Consider the following 7,966-nt stretch of genomic DNA (forward strand, 5'->3'; position numbering starts at 1 on the left):
CATATAAACTGCCTAATATAAGCCACAGTGGAAAAAGGTTCAGTAAGGTACTAAAATGCTAACCATCATTCGTTCGTTTCAGCCAAATGACGTCCATTACTGGACAAAGGCCTTCCTCAAGGATTTCCATAACGACCGATCTTGCGCTGCCCGCATCCAGTTACTTCCCACAATCTTCACCAGGTCATCGATTCACCTAGTGGGGGGCTTGCCCACACCACGGTAATACTATCTATACAGTATTCCAACTCGGCCATATTTTTGAAATAAATGTCAACAGCCGCGCGGTACGTCACCGTATGACAACATGCGATAGGGCTGCCCACCTGCACTGCAGACCCTATTTTCATTACATCTGCCTACTTAGAATTTCTATCTAGTTTTGTGATTGAAATTTTTTATTTTATTTTGACAAACAAAATACTTTGTGAATGAATAGGATAAAAATGCATGTTGCCTTGGCATTAGTAGATTTAATTAAAAAAAAAATGTGTGTTAAGATTTAGTAACAAATCTTATAAATTTACGACCGTAAAATGTATGAGCCTCGACTGAGGCGTACAAAATGCTTGATTATTATACTGGGTGTTAGGTAAATGGGTTTATAAGCGGAGACTAGGTTATGTTAATATGTGCATAATATTATGGTGAAGTCATAAAATTGATATGTATCATCATTTTCATAATTTTCTTTTTATACAAATCTGATTTTATAAATTTTATTTTGTATGAAAATTAAAAAAAAATGATATCACCGACTTCACCATACCATTTACATGCATAAATGTTAACATGGGCTAGTGTCGGCTTATAAACCCTTTTACCTAACACCCTGTATAAATAGGTACTTGTAATTATTTTTATAAAAAAAACACTTATTGATTAAAAAACAACACATCGTCCGTTTATTACTGTGGCACATTCGCGACACCCCCGACTTTTGCATGTCGAGCGCATACCGAGATTTGAATTTCGAAGGAAAGCTCGCGTTTCGTCCGTTTATATGAAGTTACAATACTGTATGATAGTATTACCTTGCCCACACTACGTCTTCCAGCCCGTGGTCACTCAAGAACTTTTCTGCCCCAGCGGCCACCAGCTCTACGAGCTATCTGCCCCGCCTGCAATGATTTTATTTCATCATCATAATTATCAGCCACAGGACGTCCACAGCTGAACATAGGCCACCCCCAATGATTTTGTTGGTAGCGGCCTGCATCCAGCGTCTTTCTGCTACCTTTATGAGATCGTTAGTCCACCTTGTGGATGATATTATAGTGGTGAAACTGATCCAACTTGTATTGTGTAGACCTTGCCCTTGCAATAAAAACGGAGGGGTTTATTTACAATTGTTACCTCGTAAGGCTTTAAATATCTAATGTGTACGTGCCCTGAATACTTGGTTAATGAAGAAAGCCTCTAAAACTGGAGTATTCTTATCACTGAGGAACAGGCACCATCTATGTATATTGGTAATATTAAATTTTTTTGGCGGAGGCTGTGTGTTGTCGTCGAATATAAGTTATGAAGTCACGTACAAGATGTTGATCAAGTTGATGTAGATGAAAGACGTATTTTTCTTGTTTAAATTCTACATTTAGCTCAGTTTTGTGAATCCGTGAAAGATTATGTATCCAGCCACGGATCGGTAGTTCATTTTGATTGATATTATTACTGCTGTAAAGTATCTGTCTGTATTTTCGTGAATTCAGGCGAAAGCTCTGTGTGCTTACCATGAGTTTACGTTAGGTGTGCTCGCTAGAGCGTAGGTACAAATATGAAGATTTTAGTTCTTGAAAGTAAAATCTGTCATAGATATAATTTTTTACGCAGTCGTTAGCGAGCATAACCTGACGGAAACTCATGGTAAGCACACTGATCTTCGTTTTTACCTTGATTTTTTAGCTAACTCTACGGCCCCTTCAATTTTAATTTTTGTTGTAATGGAAACATAATGGTTGATGTTTTCACTGAAAATGTTAACTGTCTGCCATAAGATTTATGATACAGCAACAGCCGATATAATATACAGATCGACCTTTTGAAAGAAAGAAAGAAAAATTTTACTGACGCAAATAAGACACAGGCAGAATTTACAAAAACAAACTTATAAAGTTTAGTCAGGTAGCCATAGTCCTCAGCTTAGGTACCTCTAAATCCCTGAAAACTAACAAACAACAACTTTAAAATACTAATCACATTGGTATTATTATGTATTACACAATGTAAGTACAATTTAAAATAAATGTTTACAATATTCAATATGCCAACGAGTAAAACGTGTTCAACAGTTTCGTGTTTGTCAACTAGGGACTTGGAAGTTTGTGGTGATAAATATGTTGCCAAGTTGTGGCCAAGTCGCGGCCAAGTTTGGCTGGAACGGGAATGGAACAACTTATTGGTGATATAATCTAATAGGGTATTGAGATAAGCGAAATTGAGGCTGTTTTTATGTAAAAAGTACAGGTTTTATTTAAAGAAAGTAAGGGAGTATAAGATTTTAATCTTTCGCGTTCCATTTCAACTAAAATAGTAAGACGGGTCTTAACGCGACGTTTATTATTGAGTTATTATACATTATGTACTCACGTCTTGACGTTTCGGCTGCGATGCTGCAGCCGTGGTCACAAGCTGCATCGCAGCCGAAACGTCAACGTTACTATTAAAGTATTGGAGTTTAAACGAAATAACTAAATGTAACTATTCTTTAATTATTTTTCTGTTTATCTCTTTCGCCTAATTTCCAAAGCAGCTGGACCGATTTTGACTTACCTGATCCTCATTTTCCATCAAGTTTAGATGCAGGTTAAGAGCTACTCCGATGTAATTAAAAACCTTCCAACATAGTGGCGCGAATTACTTTTATGAAAATGAAAATTTAAAGTCTGTTAGATGTCTCCTGATCTTTTGGGCCCTACTACCAGCGCTTCGAGACAAACATTACGTTGTTACATGTTATACAGGGTGACAGGGATACTCAACCTATTCCTTGAAAGAGTCAGAGAGGTCATTAAACAAATTGAGTCCAGTGAATTTTTTTTAAATAAAATTCGAGTATCCTTGTCACCCTGTATAATTTTGTATAGTGGCATAAATTCTGTCTTCATGAATACCTGAAGATATTGCTGTTTACTCGAGAGGCGAGAATAGCTTTACGTATCAGGTAGTAAGCGCCAGAGGCAGACTCTGACTTGCATTGTGACGTCATGTGACGTCATAGCAGAGAGCAGATGGTGCGAAGTGCGAACGCACCCCTTTATTGAGTTACACTTGTGAGAGTGAAATGGACGGAGTGACGTCATAGTAGCTGGGTCAGGGTTTTAAAAAGTAGGTGACACTTAACGCTATCGTATTCGATAAAATAAAAACAAATCTCTAGTGCTATTGATTATAGAAAGGTACGGGACTATTCCCACCTCTCGTTCCCACCACTGCAACTCCTGTGTAGCCAGGATCTACAGCTTGACCGCCACAGAAACCCAACCAATGAAGGTCAAGTTTGTCCCGGGGGAAAGTTAAACTGTCATTGGACCCGCAACGAAATTAATCAGAAAAACATAGGAGGAGTTCGAAATTAAGGTTCGACTTACCTCCATTGCAAAGCGGATGACAGGTGACAAACAAACCTTTAAAACCTACCTACCTATTATAGAAAGGTAGTGTGTTAAGTCAATCGTTCGTGTCAGCCAAATGACGTCCACTGCTGGACAAAGGCCTCCCCCAAGGATTTCAATAACGACCGGTCCTACGCTGCCCGTATCCAAGTTCCCGCGACCTTTACCTGATGGTCGGTCCTAGTGGGAAACCTGAACCAGAGTAAATACAAATGAGTAGGTCATTATGTATATATGTATATATTGACAAAATTCGGGGCAACTCACCGCTAAATCAACGCTAAATTTTGCCAGTGTGTGCGTGCGCGCCGCATACGTATTGGCGCGCTCACATACAAACCGCGCTCGGTGCGTTTCTATGAAGATGACCTACTCATTTGTATTTACTCTGCCTGAACACACTACGCTCAAAATTATAGGTAAACTAGGCTGTAGGCTGCTCGCGACTTTCTACGCGTGGACCCCGTTTTACCCCCTTAGAGTTTGAATTTTGCAAAATCCCGTCTTTGTGAGCTACGTTCTAAAAGGAACCCCTATGCAAAATTTGAGACTCCTAGCACTTGTAGTATCTGAGATTTCGTGACGAGTGAATGAGTCAGTCAGTCAATCAGTGACCTTTCGCTTTTTTAAATATAGATTGTTAGAATGTTGGTGTGTCATTGACATTTACTAAAAGCTAAAAGCGTCAACGTAATAAATAGGGATATTGGGAAGTGAGTGACATTTCTAAATATCAAATGATTGACTCAATGGATCCATTACACTGTAAAAGGCTTAACTAAAGTCGGTATTTGGCTGTTTGTGGTGTGTATTTCTGAACGGCACCTACGCAGGAGCTTTTGAAATAAAATAAAATAATTTGACATCAATCTCTCAACGTATACAGGGTGGAATTTTGTAGTGCCACCTGGAGGGAAAGTACTCTTAATACTGTAGATAGAAAATTTTACTCAAAGAAAACATTCCTTTTTTTTTAAAAGAAAGATAAGATAAGATAAGATAAATTTATTGAATAAAAACTTAGCCTAAATACAAGAAACTTAAATGGGGCTATGAAAGAGAACTGCATTCATAGATTTTCATACCCGGGAATCGAATACCATTGCCACTTCAGCTTGTAACCATTAACAATTTATCCCAAATAGGTAATCGAATGTACAGACAGCTTAATGTAACCTTCGAAACTCAAAAAACACTTTTACACTGTGCCTCAAGTTAGTAATCGAACCTTGAACCCACTTTCTATTAGTCCGTCTCTAACCACTGGTCCAGGCAGACATTGGCCCCATAAAAAGTGTGTTTAAAAATGTATTCGGGTAAAACTCTGCCCACTCGAACACAACTTGCCGCTATCTTGGGAGACGGGGATATTTATATAAGTAGGTAATTCAGTACGTCGCATAAATACTGGGTTATATTCTTGGGAACTTTGTATATTTCTGGGGAAGGCCTACTTTGTAGCTTGGGGCTGGTAATATATCATCATTCTGGGGTATGTAGTAGAGAGTGCTTGAGAAAATTAGTACCTATATTTGTATTTTGTGAGAGTGATGTCTATTTATTTATTTATTTATTTATTTGAACACCAACAAGGTTACATTGGGGCTTCGCAAAAGTTAATTAGATTACATAGTTTTATGTAGGTACGTAATCACGTAAATTATGTGACAGTAGTAGATTAAGATACAAGAATTTTCGAAATCTTATCTTTTTTTTTAAATTAAGAAATGTTTAATATTTTCTATCTACAGTATTATGAGTACTTTCCCTTCAGGTGGCAGACGGCAGTACAAAATTTCACCCTGTATAATATTATAAAGGTATGGGAGTAAGGCGGTTATCACACTGCGCCGCGCTCCGTCGCCACGGTAATACTATCTATACAGTATTCCAACTCGACTATATTTTTGAAATAAATGTCAACAGCCGCGTGGAACGTCACGGTATGACAACATGCGAGAGGGCTGCCCACCTACAGACCCTATTCATTACATCTGCCTACTAAGAATTTTTATCTAGTTTTGTGAATGTAATTTTTTATTTTATTTTGACAAATAGTTAAAATACTTTGTGATAGAAATAGGATAAAAATGCACGTAGTTTTGTGATTAGTAGATTTAATTAAAAAAATATATTGTGTTAAGATTTAGTAACAAATCTTATAAATTTGCGGCGACCGTAAAATGTATGCGCCTCGACTGAGGCGTACAAAATGCTTGATTATTATACAGGGTGTTAGGTAAATGGGTTTACAAGCCGACACTAGCCCATGTTAACATGTGCATATAAATGGTATGGTGATGTAAGAAAAATTATATCATCATTTTAATAATTTTAATTTTCATACCAATCTGATTTTATAAATTTTATTTTGTATGAAAATTCAAAAAATAAAATGATGATATCACTGACTTCACCATACCATTTAATGTTAACTGGGCTAGTGTCGGTTTATAAACCCATTTACCTAACACCCTGTATAAATAGGTACTTGTAATTATTTTAAAAAAAAAAGAGCGCTTACTGTTTAAAAAACAACACATCGTCCGTTTATTACTGTGGCACATTCGCGACACCCCCGACTTTTGCATGTCGAGCGCATACCGAGATTTGAATTTCGAAGGAAAGCTCGCGTTTCGTCCGTTTATATGAAGTTACAATACTGTATGATAGTATTACCGTGCCGTCGCGGAGCGCATGATTTCATATAAAAAATCATGCGCGCGGACGCGTTGTCAACTTGTCAGTGTGAAGTGCCACGCGTGTTTTCTATACAAACTGAGGTACTTGCATACTCGTACAATGAATAAATCTGTAGCACCGCGCTCCGCGACGGAGCGCGGCGCAGTGTGATAACCGCCTAAGCTACAGTATGGTACCTATCATAAAAATAAGCCATCTTATTTGTACTTAACAACATTTATTTACACAACCTACCATAAAGCTCAGTACACATTAGTTGTAGTTAGAGATTGCAAAATCCGGATTTTTCTTAAATCCGGTTTTCAGGATTTGTGTTACGTACAAATCCGGATTATCCGGATTTTTCGAATATTAGGTAAATTTTTTAAACCATCAATTTAATTTAAACAAACGTAGTTTTTTTTTCAAAAAGATGTAAGTTATTGAAGAAAAGCGTTTTATTTTATTATCGCGCATGGAATTTAATCCTCTTTTTTTCGTTTTAGTACAACTGCATTTCAGAATAAAAACTTGCTTGTACCTTTAAAATATATTTTTTATTCTTCTTCTTGTCGTGTCGACAACAAACCTACACAGCGTCAGCCCAAAACTCTGCCACAAGAGTGGCGTTGTCAGTAGCCTTCATTAAATCTTGCTGCTTGCAGTTGTTTGAGCACGCAGGGCACGACATCATGTGCTTCGTCGACTGGGGAACAAAACCACACTTGCACTCCAAGTTTGATCCATCTAAGAATCCCTACCTGACACCTGAACAGATTGTCCTTACTAGACTAGACCTGTCCGAAGTCTATAAAGATTTCCAGGTAGGCCAGGGGAGCTCATTTTTTTATTATAATTTTATCTTACACTTTTAAGTTGTATTTCAATCTCAGGGCCCTGGTCATTATTTACGACCAAAGTGCTCTTTCGTTTCTGCCGTTTCGGTTAGGAGTTCCTATGGCCACCTCCTGACTTCATCATCAGGACCCTGAACATCATCTAGCACTTAAGTGCTTGAAAAGACAAATCCAACAAACCCAAATTCGATGAGTTTCCACCGTTTCGTTTAGGAGTTCCTATGGCCACCTCCCGAATACATCATCAGGACCCTGGGCATCATCTAGCACTAAAGTGCTCGAAAAGACAAATCCAACGAACCCAAGTTCGATGCGATTCCGCCGTTTCGTTTAAGAGTTCCTATGGTCACCTCTTGACTCCATCATCAACCCAGCTAAATGGTTGGCGGTATAGCCAACAACCTGTTTAAAACTCTTTTAAGGATCTCTCCACAATCACCCCCATTCTCATACAATAACATTTCGAGATGAATTAATGTACCTAAGTAAATCGGATCCGCTGGGTGAATTTGATGAGCAAGGTTGAAGATCTCTACTTACACTTGGCCTGCGGATGAATATTATGGAGAAAACAAAGCTTATGTCCAATGTCCATGTTGCGCCCTACCCAGTTTCGGTTGGGAGCTCAATTCTCGAGATTGTTGACAAGTATGTCTACCTCGGACAAACGATTCAGTTGGGTAGGTCCAATTTCGAGAAAGAGGTCAATCGTCGAATCCAACTCGGCTGGGCAGCGTTTGGGAAACGACGCAACATCTTTTCGTCCAAAATACCTCAGTGCCTGAAGACTAAGGTCTACCGCCAATGTGTGTT

Source organism: Ostrinia furnacalis, unplaced genomic scaffold (assembly GCF_004193835.3).
Source record: "Ostrinia furnacalis isolate ACB-3 unplaced genomic scaffold, ASM419383v2 OfSCF2082, whole genome shotgun sequence".
In the NCBI taxonomy this organism is placed as follows: domain Eukaryota; kingdom Metazoa; phylum Arthropoda; class Insecta; order Lepidoptera; family Crambidae; genus Ostrinia; species Ostrinia furnacalis.